Source organism: Camelus dromedarius, chromosome 19, assembly GCF_036321535.1.
Source record: "Camelus dromedarius isolate mCamDro1 chromosome 19, mCamDro1.pat, whole genome shotgun sequence".
In the NCBI taxonomy this organism is placed as follows: Eukaryota; Metazoa; Chordata; class Mammalia; order Artiodactyla; family Camelidae; genus Camelus; species Camelus dromedarius.
Window position 1 is genome coordinate 4134287 of NC_087454.1, and position 16955 is coordinate 4151241.

Consider the following 16955-nt stretch of genomic DNA (forward strand, 5'->3'; position numbering starts at 1 on the left):
TCTTGCTTCATCTCCCTTTGCATCTTATTATGTATGTGTCTAGGTTATTGATTACACACAAACCTTGTTGAATCTGTTGGTTTGTGAATGGAGTCTTTTAAATTGTACTTTTTGATGGTTATTGCTTTCACATAGGAAGTGTGTGTGTGTGTTTGTGTCCGTGTGTTGTAACTGTCCACCTTACAGAGCAAAGCAAGAACATATTGAAAAGAACACTCTCTTTGCACTCTTTGGAATGGATCAGATTTGGGTTTGAATCGCAGCTCTACTACTTACCAGATGCCTGACTCACAGAATTTAGCACAGCAGTGTTGGTCATTGGATTTCAATAAATGATAGCTATTTTGATTAGATTTATCTTGAATATAGTTCTTCATCCATTTCTTTGGGTTTTCTATATTTACACACTGATATTAACAATTAAGGATAATGTGACCTTTTTCCTTCCAGTATTTAAGTCTCTTTATCTGTATCATGTCTTATTGCATTGGCCAGAAAAACTTGCAGCACAATAGTAAATAATTTTTTTTCTGTCCAGGATATTTTTGTTGTTATTTTTAAAGAAGATTCTCTAGCTTTTCACTATGAAGTATAATTTCACAGTTGGCTGTGGTTTGAAATGTATACTCTTTATATGTTGGAGATATATATTTCAGATCTTACTTTTTAAGTGCTTTTAAATTAGGAATAATTTGTCATGGAAGACTCATATGATTTGAACAACTTTATTTACAAATCACAATATTAACGTAACCTAAGTGGAAGATAGAAATTAAGGATCAATCCTATCTTGAACATACAGGTTATTATTTCTTCTAAAAATACCGTCTCTGTTTGAGGTCTTTGTGAGTCTTCTTAAAGATTTGAATACTGAAAAGCAATTAACCTCCTTGGGGATGGGTTGGGGGGGGCATCTTCCTTTTAGTGGCCTAACCACCAGTTTCTTTATATGGAGAAATCTGTACCTTGCCTTTATGTCTGGCTTGGGTTCCACAGGAACCTTTTTATCTCTTGATTCTTACTTTGAATTCCTAAACATGGAACATTAAGTTTTAAGTAGAAACCATATTTAGACTCTGTAATCTTAAACTTAGGTATTCTCCTGGTTCAGGTTTATTGGTGTTTTAATAATAATTGTTTTTCTGATGTAAAAGTAATATATATTTATTGTGGAAAATTTGGAAAATGTGGACAAGCACAAAAGCAAAGAGTAAAAACAGCCCATACAGTTTTGTATTTTTTTCACTTACTGTGTTTCGAACACTTAGTGATTATTCATGGTTAACATGTTATGCCACCAGATGAATATTTTGCCATTTGTGTACTAAAGTCCTACTGGTAGACATTTAGCTTGTTCCCAGTTTTCCATGATGGCAAATGATCTAATAACAACCATCCTTATACAAATATCCCTGTGTATGTCTTTTTAGAAAAGTTTCTAGAGTTCTTTTTTTCAGAAGTGGAATGGCTGGCTGAAAGAAGTAAACATTTTTGAGGACATAATGCTCAAATTTTCAAATGTCTGTTCAAGATAATTGAAGACAACATCATTGCCACAACAGCAACTATCTATCTCTTTTCCTCAGCTTTGCCAAAATTAGATTGTTGAAATTTTAAAATATTTTTTTGCCAGTTTGAAAAGGAAAAAAATCTTAACTGCAAATTTTAATTTGCATTTCTTTTATTACTACAGATATTGAACATTAAAAAATGTGTTTATTGCAGTGGGGAGTATAGCTCAGTGAAGAGTGTGTGCTTAACATGCAAGAGGTCCTGGGTTCAATCCCCAGCACCTCCATTAAAAAATATTTTTAATGTGTTTATTAAGTATTTATATGATTGCTTTTGTGAATTGCTTCTTCATATCCTTTGCCCATTTTGCAGTTGAGGTGTTCTTTTTATATTGACTTGTAAGAGTCAGTAGAGCATAAAAATTAAGAGTAAAAGCATGGAACTCAGAAGAAGTTCTACATTCATACCTCTCTTCTGCTACTTACTAGCTATGAGACCTGGGGATTATGGTGGATATTGTGTGCAAAGCTAACCTATCTTCTACACCTAATAAAGTGTAGCTTTTATTATGTGGAGTCTCCTTTCCAACTCTGCATATAAGTATACTTTTTTCCTAGTTTGTAATTTCCCTTTCACTTTAGCCTATAGATTTTAAAACATGTATTTAAATTTAAAATTGTTAAGCCAGGGGGCTGGGTATAGTTCAGTGGTAGAGCACATGCTTAGCATGCAGGAAGTCCTGAGTTCAATCCCCAGTACCTCCATTTAAAAAAAAAAAAGTTGTTATGCAAATGGAAATGTGCATCTTTTCCTTTATGGCTTATTCCTTTTCCTTAAAAATCATTTTAGGCCCCCACAAAGATTAGATAAATATTTACCTATTTTTCTTCTGATTCTTTTATCACTTTATGTTTTATGCTTAATTCTTTCATTTATTTGGAATAGGTTGTTTTTTTTTTTTTAAACTGAAGGACCGTTGATTACAATGTGTCAACTTCTGGTGTACAGCACAATGTCCCAGTCATGCGTATACATACATATGTTAGCTTTCTTTTTTTTTTTTTTTCATTAAAGCTTATTCCAAGATATTGAACACAGTTCCCTGTGCTGTACAGCAGAAACTTGGAGTAGGTTTTAGCCTTTGGTGTAAAGTTAGTGTGAAGTTGGTATTTGGTGTGCATTTTTTCCCCTTTCAGTTGTTCCAACGGTGTATTAATCTCTCCATTCCCCCTCTGCTGATTTGAAGTGGCGTCTATATCATATACCAAATACTTCTGGGTTTTCTGTTTGATTCCTTGACACACCTGTCACGGCATTGGCACTGTAGCAAAGGAGGTAGCACGTGGGCATTATGTATCTGCCTTCTAGCTTCACTGCATGCTTCATATCTGGGTGCGTTCATCTCATCTCCCTCCCTCTTTTTTTTTTTCTTCCCCTAAAACTGAAAGTTTGTTTCTATATGCAGCTACAGACTTACAACCTGATTGGGATAAACAGTTTCCTGTCATTCTATACCGTACAGTAGAAAGAACTTGGGCTGTAGACTCAGAGGACGAGGATTCCAAACCTGGTTCCACTCACTAGCTATTAAAGGTGGGCATATTATGTGGTCTCTGGGTGCCTCTGTCCTCTACTGAAGTAATCACGGGAAAATCAGCCCTTATGCCAAATTCATCCTAAATAACAGGACCAACTTGACCAATCAGAGCCCCATCACTCAGGGCTGTCTATCCCTTTCTATGAAATAAGCCATTGTTGGGGGTGGGGGGAGGTACAGCTCAGTGTGTGCCCAGCATGCATGAGGTCCTAGGTTCAATCCCAGGACCTCCATCAAAATAAATAACCCCCCCAAAACCAAACAAACAAACAGAAAAAGTAAGCCATTGTTTTACTGACTGTGGGAAATTTCTAACTCAGTGTTTCGGTTAAAACTGTTTTATCTTGTCTGTTGTCATCATAATATAATTTCAGTAACATTTAGCAACTGTCGTCTATAAGTGCTTTTATGTGTACACACACACATATGTAAATCCAGCTACATAAACATTCTCATACACAGATGATTATCAGGTAGCAGGTTAGGAATAATGACCTTGATGGGGACTATTCTGTTTAAAAAAAAAAAAATCACACAGGGAATTTGATGTAACCGTAACACTTCCACTGCATTAAGATATACGTGTTTGATTGCAACATGTAAATATAGCACCAAATTTTAAAATGTATATACTAAAAGCGGCAGTTTGCATGTACCTCCCCAGGGCCAGATGCCTTTCCTGCATGCTTTATGTGTGTCGTCTCTTTTCATCCTCATGGCGATGTCCAGGCAGTTATTACATCTGCTTTATAGTTGGAGGAACTGAAGTTCTCTGGAGCTGGACACCTGTACTAGTGACAGCTGGTGAGTGATGGAGTCAGGATGGACCCCAGGGCCGCCTCATGGCCCAGCCCATGCTCTTTACTCTGTAACCTGCCGCTTCCGGGTATATTTGCAGTCCTTGTTTTGCTTTATAAAGTCCAATTTCTGAGAAGCTGGAGAAGAAAGACAAACGCTGCTTTTAGCTGAAGCCTGGAACGTGGGTTTCAGTTTAGGAAAAAAACGTGATCTGATAGACAACGTTATGGCTGTAAGGCATAGGAAGTATAAAGAACTGAGACAACCGTAGTGTAAAGATAAATTGCGGGGAAGAGGAATGGATTTGGTATGGAGAGAGCTGCGTGTTTGAAAATTTGAATTACCTGTGTTGTCTGTCATGTTCTGTAGATGATTGCTTCAAATCCTCAACTCTGACAGAGACACTGAAGTAGTGACATTAAAGGTAGTCGTTTCATGTATTGGATTTAATGCAGCTATTTCTTTATTTTTCCATATAGCAAAGTCATTGTGTGCTTATTGGAGAAAAGAGAAAAAAAGATAAGCAGAGTAATGAAAGATAAAATCCCGCATTGTCCCACTACCCGGAAATAACCACTGTTGACCTTTTCCGTGTCCTTCCCTTCTTGTTTTATTTATGTGTGAGGGTAATGCTCTGTTGCTGTTTAAGCAATGGCATTGTCTATTTGTAGCCAGCTTTTTTCACTTAAAAATATCTCATGAACTTTTCACGTGGGATTATGTAGTCTTCTCCAGAACCATGTTCATAGGTGAAAAGTACTCGTTTCGTGGACTTATGACCGTTTTAGTAGCTAATTTTAGATTCTTCAACAGGGTGCTTCCAGTGGCTTTCCTTTTAGGGCCATCATGACTGTGTCTTCCGATAACTTCACCTAACACTGCTCCTGTAAGGGCTTCTCATTCCGCTGTGTGCTCACATAGGCACTTGCATCCCAAGATCCTCACTTAGAGCTCTGACGAGTTTGTCCTGGCCTGCGGATGTCCCCTGCGTTCGGGGAGACGTGGTCTAGCGTCTGGAGTCTGACTTAGTCTGCAAGGGCCGCCATGACAAAGCACCGCAGATGAGGGGGTGGGACCTTAACACCGAAACGTCTTCCCTCGCAGCTCTGAAGGCTGGAAGTCCAAGATCAAGGTGTCGGCAGGGTTGGTTTCTTCTGCGGCCTCTCTCCATGGCCAGTGGATGCCACCTTTACCCTGCATCGTCACATGGTCCTCTGTGTGTGTCTGTGTCCTCATCTCCTCCTCTTATAAGGACTGTGGTCCTATTGGAGTAGGGCCAGTCCACTGACAAGTGCCCACCCTCATGATTGCATTCTACCTTAATTCTTCTGAAAAAGTCATCTCCATTCTAAGGTACAGGGGGTGGGGACTTCAACATATGAATTTGGGGGGGACACAACTCAGCCTGTAACAGAGGCACACACTGGCTTTACTGTAAGAGGTCCTGCTGAGGAGGCAACTTGTAGTGTCATGTTTATGGTTTTCATGACATTTTGTTTGACATATGACAACTCTTTATTTAGCCTGTAAGACCCACTAGGGCAGAGATCTCGTGGGCTTTGTTCACTGTTGTGTATAGAGTGTGAACTCCATCAGTGCCTGCCTGATTGAGGAGGTTGAATGAATGAGTAAATGGATGTCAAGTTTCTTTAGTAACGTGAAGAAGTAACATACAGTCAGCCTGTATACTCTAAAAGTTCTTATTTTTTGAGCCTGCACTCCCTCACTTCCCTGAAGTGTGCGTATGATAAACTGTATGAAATTGCTAAGTCCATTGCCTTATAGGAGTACCCAAGCCCTAGGTACGACTTTCTTTCTGAGGGAAAGAGAGAGTTTTCTGTCCACTAGGATAGACACGTTGCTGTTTTCAGTGTTTATAGTGGTCAGTATCTTTCATGGCAATCTAGTTGTGTGATTTATTGCAACTTTTTTTTTTAAGGGAGGTACTGAGGATTGAACCCAGGACCTCGTGCATGCTAAGCATGTGCTCTACTACTGAGATATACCCACCATCCTACTGCAACTTCTTGAGCACTTTTTACAGTTGAGAATTTGGTCTGATCCTTTGACCCGGGAACATGGGGACCGCGTCCGTAAGCAAGAGGACCAATGGCCAGAGTTATTGTAAATACTTACAGCACTGCCAGGGGCTCCACTGACAAGTACCATGTGGGGGTCTACTTAACGGGACCTGCAGAAATTTGACTTTGCTTCTGGACGTTCTCAATTGAACCCACAAAGGTGCACATACGTACTACTTATTGAAGAAGTATTTATTTCACTTATTTATATTCTGGTTCATGAAGAAAGAGTGCTATCTTCCACAGAGACAAATGTTGAACTATATGTACAAGTCTGTTAGGGAAAGAAAGAACCTTCATCCAGTGAGAGCAGAGCAGTGTTTTCTAATATCTGCCATCTCGTCTGAAGGCAGAAGGAGAGATGACTGGTCCTTTCTGTGAAGAGGTGAAGTTAAATCATTTAAAAATTCTATAAGCAATAAACTGTTGTCATGGAGAAAAGGCTGGCTTAGAAGAGTTATTTAACCCTCCCTGATATTCTGATATCTTTGAAACAATTTAATAATTTAGAAGCATGCTAACAGCTCATCAATCTCAAACCCAACCAGCAACTTTTGGCTTCTGGGCAGCAAAAGGAGATGCTGGTCCTCACGCTTACTTACGACACATTGCTAACAACCTTGGTTATCCAGCTTCCTAACCGCTGTAGATTAGAAATGATCAATTAGGAGGGGAAGAGGAGGTTGCTGCTGGCAGGCACACTGACTTCAGAAAGACGTGACAAGACACAGCCAGATAGGGAGGAAAAATGACTAAAAGCAAACAAAAAAATCAAACTGGAATTTACTGTGGAGTCCTAGGGTTTGCTGTGTACCTGTGCATGTGTATAGCTATGCTTACCTGTTTAGATGGATAGTTTCTTGAAGATGTAACCATCTTGTGGCCTACTTGTTTATAAAAAGTTACCTTCGTGGGGGTGGAGCATAGCTCAGTGGTAAAGCATGTGCTTTGCATGCACGAGGTCCTGGGTTCAATCCCCAGCACCTCCATTACAAAAAAAAGAAGACACAGCCGCCTCCCTCATCTTCAGACAGCCAGCACTCTGTCTGTGGAGGGTGTGTGTACTTTTACTTTAACCTGCACACCCAACCCCAACGCCTCATGACCTTTCTCTTGCCTTCTGAAATGGCCTCCACTCTATGTACTATGTATCTCTCTAAATAAATCTAATTTTACTCAAAAAAAAAAAAAAGACACCCTTTGACTTGTTTCACAAGCCCCAATCAACCAACAACAACAAAAAAGTTATCTTTACTTGACAATCCAATAACATATTTGAAGTTTATGATAATATTTTATTCATATTTTAACCCTGAATTTTTAGAAAGGGGAGAAAATGAGGCAGAGCATAATATGGTTTAGAAAAAAAATTTGCTCCAGGTGGTTAACCTTTAAAGGGAAAACCATCAAACACCAGAAATAATGCATTCCTCAAGGTATCTGGGCAGCTAAAGTAATAATGTACTGGGGTCACGGAAGTTGTGTAAAGGCAGCGCATCCTGTGCTCTGCACTGCTTGTCGGAGAGGGAGAGTTGAACGGGCTGCTGCACTAAGCGGACTGGGACATCGGGAAGGACATCTCGCCCCATGCCCCTCAGCCTGCTGGTGTACCTGCCACTCCCAGGCAGCTCTTCCTCCAGCAGTTTCCCCTCTGTCCCCCCGTTTCCAGCCCATGCCCAGACCTCCTTCATGCCTAGCCCGCCTCCGCATACCTTGCAGAACATGTCCATCCAGACGCTGCCCTGCGCCAGTCCTCTGCTCGCTGCCCGGGCAAGGAAGTGCCAGTCAGGACAGGCCCCTGCTTGCAAGACGTCCCATCCACTGAGGCCGTGCGAACCCCTGTTCTGAGAAACCCCAATTCTCTGGCTTCTCCGCAGCACTGCCCCTCCTCCCACAGCTTGATGTAAGCATCGTTTGTCCTTAGATCACTTCCTTCAGAAGCCTTGTCTCAAGAAGGCTGGTTCTCCCAGGTCGCGGGGAGGCCGTGGAGTCCGGGCCGTGTTTTCTGCTCTCCTGCCCCACCAGGCTCCTGTCCTCTCCTGCCCGTCAGCTCGTCAGCTCAGGCCGACTTGGGGCTTCAACGGCAGAAGTGGGTTTTTTCACAGCTCTGGAGGCTGGGAGTCCAAGACGGAGGTGCTGGCAGGGTTGGTTCCTCCTGAGGCCTCTCTCCTTGGCTGGTAGATGCCACCTTCTCCCTGTGTCCTCACACGGGCATCCCTCTGTGTGTGCCTGTGTCCCGATCTCCTCTTCTAGTAAGGACGCCAGTCCGACTGGATCAGGGCAAACCCCCATGACCTCATTTTCCCTAATGACCTCTGTGAAGGCCATACCTCCAAATACAGTCACGCTCTGAGGAACCAGGGGCTGGGACCTCAACATACACGTTGGGGGGGGACACAGGTTAGCCCATGACACCCACGCTGACCTTGGTGTCACCTGGTAACACCTGCCTGTTCTCACCTGCACCCCGCCCTCTCCAGGTCTCCAGGACGCACCCCCTTCACAGCAGCCTAAGTGACCAGTGTCACATTTTTCCTCTCAAGGCCCTTCTTTGTTTTCGGTGACAGGACCCTCCATGTCAAGGACTCATGTCCTGTTCTTTCTTCACTATTTTCTCCATCTCCTCAGCCCCATGAATAGGCTCTCTCTCCATCTCCCAAGAGTCGTTTGCTCCTCTGTCTCTCGAGGACTCCATCCCTTGCTTCCCGCCCTCAGGCCACCTTCTTCCTCACCCCCTGCCTCACCCTCCTCTTCCTTGAACCAGCTTTTCGTCCCATCTTCAGGGCCCTCGGCACCTCCCAGTTCTCACAGCCTCACCCCCCTGGCCGTGAGTTTTACTCATCTCAGCGTCCACCCGTCAGTAATCCTGACCACACGTCTCCTCCCCCCGTGGCGTCGACACCACAGCAGAGCTGAACATCTCTCCCACCTCGTCCTGATTTCCTCTCTCCTGAAGCCCCAGCCGCGTGCCGCTCCCCCCGCCTGTGGTGCGGCTGCATTTCCGCGTTCAAAGCCGTCCCATGGGAACGCGCCTTTTTCCCGCTGATAGTTCTGTTTGTTTCTACTGTTCTTTTCTCCTTCCGTCCTGTCATGGACTGTGGCTTAGCCCTCCTTTTCCCCAAGGCTGATCTCTCTACCAGCTCTCCTCTGCCACAGACAGACACACAGCCAGGCAGCCAGGCAGACAGACAGACAGACAGACAGACAGACACACACACACACACACACACACACACACACACACACACACACACACACACAGTTACTTTCCTTCAAAAGCTGTGTTCTGTTTCATAGATCTGTATTGTCCCCCTATCTGGGTCTCCATTCCTTTCCTGTTGACATAAATGTCTGTGGAGGACAGAAAGGGGTTTGTATCTGAGGTTTATGTGAAGGAGGGATGGTTATAAACCCAATTGGCCCTGCTTAAAGCTGTACGCTGGCTTCTATTTCCAATTAGATCCTTGTTAAACGACTGCACAGACAACAATGGCCCTTCTGCCAAACTCCATTCAGGAGCATTTTATTCACATTAGTCAAGACAATCAAGTAGGCATTTTGTTATTAGCAAACTAATTCTCCATTGACTGACAACAGCAGTGGGTTCTGGGGTGCAGCTCAGCCCTGCCAGGTCCCAGCCAGTCCAGCCAGCCTGGGGACCTTGGGACCCCGCCTCGGTTTCATCCGTTGGAGGCTGGGGGTGATAACGGCTCCTGCCAGGTTGGAGGGCGGAGCCGCCGGAGCAGGACCATTCGCGAGGCCCTGAGAGCAGTGCCCGGCGCGCAGTAGGGGCTCAGTGTGTCAGCTTCTCTTGGGTCGCTCTTGCCCCGTTTCCTTTCTCTCCCTCCCTTTTATCACCTACCTCCTCACGGAGCCCGGCCTTCAGGCCTTCACTTCCTCTCCTTCCAGTCACTCCTTAACCCCTGGCTTTCTGGCCTCCGCCTTCCACTCTCAGAGCAGTTTACTTTCTCAGATCTCACTCACCCCCTTCTCAGCTACTTGCCTTGATTTCTCTGTATGTTAGCACCACCGGCCCCCTTTCTCCTGGGCGGGCCCCGCCTCCTTGGCTGTTCTGCTTCTTTAGAGGCTAAAGAACCCTTGTCCCTCCCTCCTCTGCCTCCACCTAATTGCAGGTGTTTCCTGGGTTCAGCCTCCAGCCTTTTACTGCACATCCTCTCTGTCCCTTACATGTCTCTCCAGGCCTTTCTCCCGGGTCCAGCCTCCTCTCATCCTCTGCACCCCACCCGCGACTCCCCCCGGATACCTGGACCCGCCACCCACCCAGGTTCCCAAACTGAAACCAGGGAGGCGGCCCTCTTCATGTCCCCCTTTTCACACGACAACCGGCCCGACCCGGCCCAGTGGATTGCATCTTCTTTAATGTCTCCCACCTCTCACTCCCACCTCTGTCCCCTTCTCTTTTTTTTTCTTTCTTTTTTCCTCTGCATCTTTTTTTGGGGGGTGGTTATTTATTTAGTTATTTAAATTTTGTCCCCTTCTTTTTACTTTAACCCCTACACTGTCACCTGTCACCCTACTGATGCCAGAGTGGTGTCCCTTCTGATGCCACACCCATGGTCAGTGCTCCCGAGGGATTTTTTTCCCTTCTCCCATGTCAAGTTGGTCAAATCCTATTGCATGTGCATCCTAATGATGTCGCAAACCAAAGCATTCTTCTCCGCCTCTACAGCCAGCGGCTGACTGGATCCCTGTTATTTCTCAGGCGGGCTCTTCTGTGAATTCCTAACTAGCCTTCCTGTCCCAAGTCTTCCAGACCCTTCTCCAGGGTCCCTCGAGGGAGGCTGTACCTACCTCCTCCTCAGCCCCTTCAGGGCTTCAGCGCTGGATAAAGTTCACGTCAGCTGCAAGGTGTGCCTGGAGCTCCCGGCCGCCTGGCTCCCGGGCCATTTCTGCAGCTCCACCTCTGGCTGCCGGCCCTCCTCCCTCGGCTCCAGCCACACAGCGAGGTGTTTGCAGTTCAGGAAACTGACTTTGTTTTACTCCTCTGTGCCCTCGTGCTCACTACTCACTGCTCCCTGTCCGGGGCGCCCCGCCCCTCCTCTCGCTGGGGATGCGGGGGACACGTACACATCTCGTGAGATTCCGTGGATTGTGTCACCTCCTCCTAGGGGCCTTCTCCGACGTCCACCTCCTTTTTCTCCTTGATTCTCTTCTACGGCACAGCTTTATGGTTTCCATGGTTTCTCCCTCCAGCTCAGTGTCACCTCATTCTGCCACCTTCCACCTCCAGTGGGCTCCTACCTCTGACTTTCGGAGTTGTCCTTCATTCACTCCACCCCGGGGCTAGGACCCCGGCACCGCTTCGGCCCTCACTCCTCCCCACCCCTGCTTCCCGGTCCACCAGCAGCTTCTCTGTCCATTCTTCTGAAGTGGCTCCTGATGGTCTGTTCTGCATTCCTTCCACTCCACTCTAGTTCAGGCCTGGTTCCTGAGGTTGTCTGTGGATGGCGTTCTGAGTTCTTTGTGGTATCGCCTCAGCCTGTGGACCTTTTGGTCTCATCACCTGCTATTCTGTATGTGTTACGTTCCAGCCACACTGGACCCCTCACCAGTCTCTGAACAGGGCCCATAACTTGCTGCAACCAGGCCTTTGCATCTGCTCTTCCTTTACTTTTCTTTTCTTTTTAATAGAAGTACTGGGGATTGAACCAGGACCTTGTGCATGCTAAGAAGGCCCTCTACCACTGAACTGTACCCTCCCCCCACATCTGCTGTTTCTAATCCCAACTTCCATCTGCGAAACTTCAAGCCATCCTCCGTGGCGCAAACCCATCACTTTCTCTTCTGAGACGGTCTCCCCAATTACTCTTATTTGAAGTGATCTCTTTTCTCTGAACCTCTGAATTTTGTACCATTTAATGGTTCTTATTATATGTTGAATAGCATTTCATGATTACTTCATGTGGATGCAGAGATTAAATTATAAACTCTTCTAAGGCATGGATTACAAATTATCTATTTTTTAATCACTTCTCCACTATAGAACCTATAAGAGAATTTCAAAGCACAATTTCATGTGTGTGTGTGTGTATAAGCTTTATTGAGATATAACTTACATACAATGCAGTTCACCCATTTTAGGCATATAGTTCAATGGTTTTAGTACATGCAGAGTTCATTATCACAATCAATTTTAGAACATTTTTTTAATCACCCCAGAAGGAAATGCCATACACATTAGCAGTCAATCCCTATTTCCCTCTAAACTTTCAGCCCTAGGTAACCCATGAACTTACTTTCTGTCTCTGTAGATTTACCTATTCTGGACACTTCATATAAACAGAATCAGAATGATATTTGTCCTTTTGAGTCTGGCTTATTTCATTTAGCATGTTTTCAAAATTGATCCATGTGGTAGTGCATATTTCATTCCTTTTTGTGGCTGAATAATATTCCGTGTATGGATGTACCACATTCTGCCTGTCCACCCATCCGTTGGTGGGTACTCGGGTTATTTCTCCTTTCTAGCTCTCATGAATAATGCTGCTGTGAACTTTCTTGTACAGGTTCTTGTGTGGACATGTTTTCCTTTCTTGTGTATGTACCTAGGAGTGGAATGGCTGGGCCAGATGGCAACTCTATGCTTAACATTTTGAGGAACTGCCAAGCTGTTTTTAAAAGTGGCTGAAGCTTTTTACATTTCCACCAACAGTGTGTAAGGGTTCCATTTCCACTTCTCTGACAACACTTGTTATTATCTGTCTTTTTAATTACAGCTACCTTAGTGGATGTGAAGTGGCATCTCATTGTGGTTTTGATAGCATAAATCTTTTTACTTATTGGATGTTCAATAAATATTTGTCCGATCAGTGATATTTATACATATGAACAAACAGACCTTTGGACGGGCTGTTTGGCTTCCAAGTTTGTGAATTAGCTAGAAAAGATGAACACAGTGCTCAGTATCATTAGAATTCAACTTTTAAAAGTTACTTGTAAACTGTTTTCTCTCTTTTTAGTTGCCAGTATTATCTAGGTGACATTATAAAGGTGATTTGTCATGAAAGTTCTTGTAGCTTTGCTGATTTCGATGTATTTTACAGAATAAGCTAGATTACAAGCAAAATTCCAAATTTCATATGGTTCCTACTCAAAATCTACCACATTCATGAATGGGGAGACCAGGAAAAAAAAATTCCTGAATGGGGACCTGAGGTGGGGGTAGGGGATAGACTTAGAAAAATGCAACTGCTAAAGTTTCTCTGGGTTGAGTTTTCCTCAGTAAACAGTAGACCCTGGGAAACATAACAGGTTCTGAAAACTTAATTTTGGTGACTCTGGACGTCAGAGAAACTGCCAGCTGAATCAGTTCCCTCTTGGGCAACTGATTATCTCAAGTCAGAGGTAATGGTCCAACTGCTTTTGCTTGGTTCTAGAGAGTTCTGTCTTGGCCGGAACCCATCCATTTAGTCCATCCCTCGGCAGACACTTCTAGCTGCAGCCCTGAAAGCCAGAGCTCCGCTGAAGGCCGCAAATTAAAGGCCTGTGATTGGGCTGACAACCTTCTATGGTGTGCAAGTATATTCAGAGGAGCTGGTGTGGAACAGGGTCAAAGGTCATAGTAAGTAGCTAGTAGCCAGCTTTCTGTACGTATAACATCATCTTGCTTAACAAGTCTCAAATGGGTAATTCTGCAGTATTCTCTGCAGCTAGTTAAGAGACACAGTCATCTTTAGAGCTTGGGGAGTGTGTGGTGTTTGTTTTCCACAACCACAATCACCCTTATCTGTTCAAAGATGTTTCCAAAGGCTGACAACAGACCCCTTTCAGAAGCTCGGTAGGGAAAGTATTAACACTTGGAACCATGTCAGCTGCTTTATGGAGGAAGCACAGCCCAGGCCTGGTTTCTCTGGGCTCCCGTGATAACTTGGGACGCTGCAGCCAGGGCGCAGCGTGGTGGCTGGGGCCGTGGGGACGGAGAGCTGCTCGGAGGAGGGCCCCTGCTTTTCAGAGTTGAAACAGGAGCCCTCTGAGAGAAAGAGATATTGCATGTGGCTTCCCTGATGCCTCGGAGGGCGACGTAGATGACACAGCATCAGCCGTGCCATCGTGGGGTGGGGACACAGTGGTGCCCCCTCGGCGGCAGCGCAGCCCCCGCTTAAGCATCAGTTGTGGAGTGCAGGGAAGGGAAGGTGACAAAAGCCGAATCAGCGTTGAATTTGCTGGACCGAGAACACGGTCCCGGGGCGGCAGCCCCAGAGCGAGAAGGACGTGCCCCAGCGAAAGAAACAGCCGAAAGTTGGGGGCGGGGTGAAGCGCCAGTTCCTAAATCTCCTGCCCCATCATCTACTCGTCCCACCTGGATGCGGAGCGAGGACCGCGTGGAAAGGGAACCGCGCGGGTGGGGTTCACCCTCCCATCTGCCTCCGAGACCAAGGGGGGCGGTTCCGCGCCAGGGACCCCCACCACCACCACCACGGCACCCCCTCCCGGGCTCCGAGGCGCCCCTCTCGCGCCTCCAGGGCATCGCTCCCTCTCCCCCTCCTCCGTTAAAATAGTGAAACAAACCACGGAGTGAAGTGATGGAAAGCCGGAGGCGGGGAGTCACCAGTAGTGAGGGGCTGGAGGGGAGGGGGCGCGGTGGTCCAAGAGGGTGGCCAGCCGGCGATCGGTGGGCTGGTCGGGATCGCGCTCAGCTGCCGCCGCCGAGACCCTTCCCCTGGGGCGGCCCGGCCCTCCCCTGGCCCGGGGCGCCTGCGGAGGGCGTGGGGCAAACCTGAGGCTGCAGTGGGGGTGGGGTGGGGGACTGCGCCTCCATCCATCCCAGGATGGAAAACTGCGGTCACCCCGCTAAAATCGGGGCGGGGGCTGCAGTGGGGACCGGCGGGTACCGCGGTCCCCTCCACCCCCCAGCCCAAGCGCCGCCGCCGCCGCCGCCGCTCAGTAACACGTCCCCAGGAGACTCGCAGGAGCAACACGTGATGTGTCTACTTATCAGGGTGAGAGGGGGAGAGCGAGTCTCCGAGCGTGCGGGCGAGGAAGCGGGGCGGGGGGCCGAGGCGGGGGCCGGGACGACGGCTGGGGCGCTGGGGTCGCCAGCTCCTCGCCCACCTCCCTCCCTGTGGGAGAAGAGGAGGAGGGGAAGTGACTGCGGAGTTGATGAACTTTGCACATCCAGAAACGCCATTTTGATTCCTTTTCCGGAACAAGTTTGCATCTCTCCTCGTTCTCTCCCCGAAGCCCACCGGTCCCCACTGCATCATGCCTGGGAGCCAAGCGCCCTGCCGGGCTGTAAGTACGCGCCCGGGGTTCCGGCTCGCTGTCCTTGGGTGGCAGCGAGATGTCGGGCTGAGCGGGAGCGACCTTTTAAAGAACTTTTGGGGATGGGGAGGGTGAAGTCTGCAGAGCGCGTTGTACTTTTTAAACTCAGCGTTTCCCGGAGTCGAGGACCCGAGCGCCCCACGCCGCGCTACGTGCGCTCGGGGCGGTGGGGCCGGCCCGGGATGAGCTGGGCAGCCCTCTCCCCTCCGGCTGCGCGCCGGGCCGCTCCTCCTCCTCCTCCCCCTCCTCCTCCTCCTCCTCCCCTTCCTCCGCTCCTTTTCCCCTTCCCGAGCTGCCGGCTCTGCCAACCAGCTCCCAGCGCGAGCCGCCGCGGCCGCTGCAGCGCCCCACCGCCAGGACCTGATGCGCATCCATATTAGCCGTCCGAGCGCAGGAATCCGGCCCGACCCGCGCCGCCGCGCCCGCCGCGGAATTTATTTTTAACCAGCACCACCGGGACTCGGATGGTGCGCGCACCGCCGGCCAGAAACATCTTCCCAGCGCTGCTCTCCATCTTCCGCCCTCTCTCCCCCGACATCCTCCCCCCCATGTGGGAGGGGAAACTTTTCTCCTACATACTTTCGAGTCCCTCTCGGGCCGAGGAGCGCGGAGATGACGGCGCCCGCCCGCTACCGTAAGGTATCCGGGGGTGCCGGCTCGGGGTGCCCGCCTGGGGTGCTGGCTTGGGGGTGCTCGCTGGGGCCGCGCGGTGGGAGCATCCGCCGCGCCCTGCTCTGCGGACTTTGATCCTCCCCGGCGGACGGCGCCGGCCGGGAGGGGGCCGCGGGCAGCCCTTCGCCCTTGCCGTTCCCAGCTCGTGGCTGGTGGTCACGCCGACCACCGCCCGCGGGTGACCGGGCGAGAGGGGCCGGGGCGGGGGCTGTGTCCGCGCGTATTGTTCCCCTGCCCTTCCGTTGGCGGTGTGTACGTGTTTTCGTGGGAGCCATCGGTGTGGAGCGGAGCCTGCATCGCGGGGGGGTGGGGGGGGAGAACCTCGGCGCTCGGCGCCGTCACGAGCACAGGAAGGAGGCCGGGAGCATCCGAGGCGGGGCCGGCCGCCGGAGCCCGCTTCGCCGCCCAGCTGTGGAGCGCGCTCGGAAACTTTTGTCCGCCGCCCGCTGGACCAATTTTTCGCTAGTTGTGGGGCTTCCCTGCCTCCTCCCATCCCGGCCCGCAGCGCCGAGCAAGGGCGGGGTGGGGGGAGGGCCGGCGTCGAGGGGCTGAGGACTCAGTGCGCCCCCCCCCCCCCCGCGCCGCGGCCCGGCCCCCCGCGCCCCCTCCCCGCTCGCGGTCTCTTAGGAAACTGCGACCTTAATGGTTGCTAAGGAGCAAGGGAGGTCCTTCCCGTCGCCGGCCCCCCTCCCTGGAAGCGGCGTGTTTTCTGGACCGGGCCGAGGGGTCGCGTCGAGGATGGGGGGACCCGCTCCCCGCCGCTCGAGGGGCCCGGGAGGCGCGTGAGTGCGGGACGCGGCGGCCGAGCCCACTTCTCCCTGGGAGCCCACTTTTCGTGCGGGGCGGGCTGAGGGGCCGGCAGAGGAGGGGGCGGCGGGCCCCGAGGACCTAGGGGCGCGGGGACCGGCCGGCGGGCGGGCTGGTTGACAGGCGCCGCGTGCAGCTCGCGTCCAGCGTCCGCGGTGCATCCGTGATGGGTTATAAAAGAGGAGGAAAGTATTTCTCCTTGCTCA

At 49.0% G+C, this 16955-nt stretch overlaps 1 protein-coding gene and 1 non-coding gene across 9 annotated transcripts in view; both read left to right on the forward strand.

Annotated features, from left to right (window-relative positions):
- RREB1 (ras responsive element binding protein 1) overlaps positions 1-16955 on the forward strand; it is a 163772-nt gene that overhangs the window by 26277 nt on the left and 120540 nt on the right. For 3 of the 8 annotated variants that reach the window (XM_031435236.2, XM_031435240.2, XM_064476170.1), the window contains exon 1: positions 14963-15240. The exons of 2 other annotated variants lie outside the window; for them this stretch is intronic. The gene's annotated coding sequence lies outside the window, so the exon portion shown is untranslated. 3 more of the 8 variants (XM_064476166.1, XM_031435237.2, XM_064476168.1) reach the window with 2 other exon arrangements.
- TRNAA-UGC (transfer RNA alanine (anticodon UGC)) lies at positions 6901-6977 on the forward strand. Its single transcript has one exon. It is a non-coding gene; the product is annotated as a tRNA-Ala (tRNA).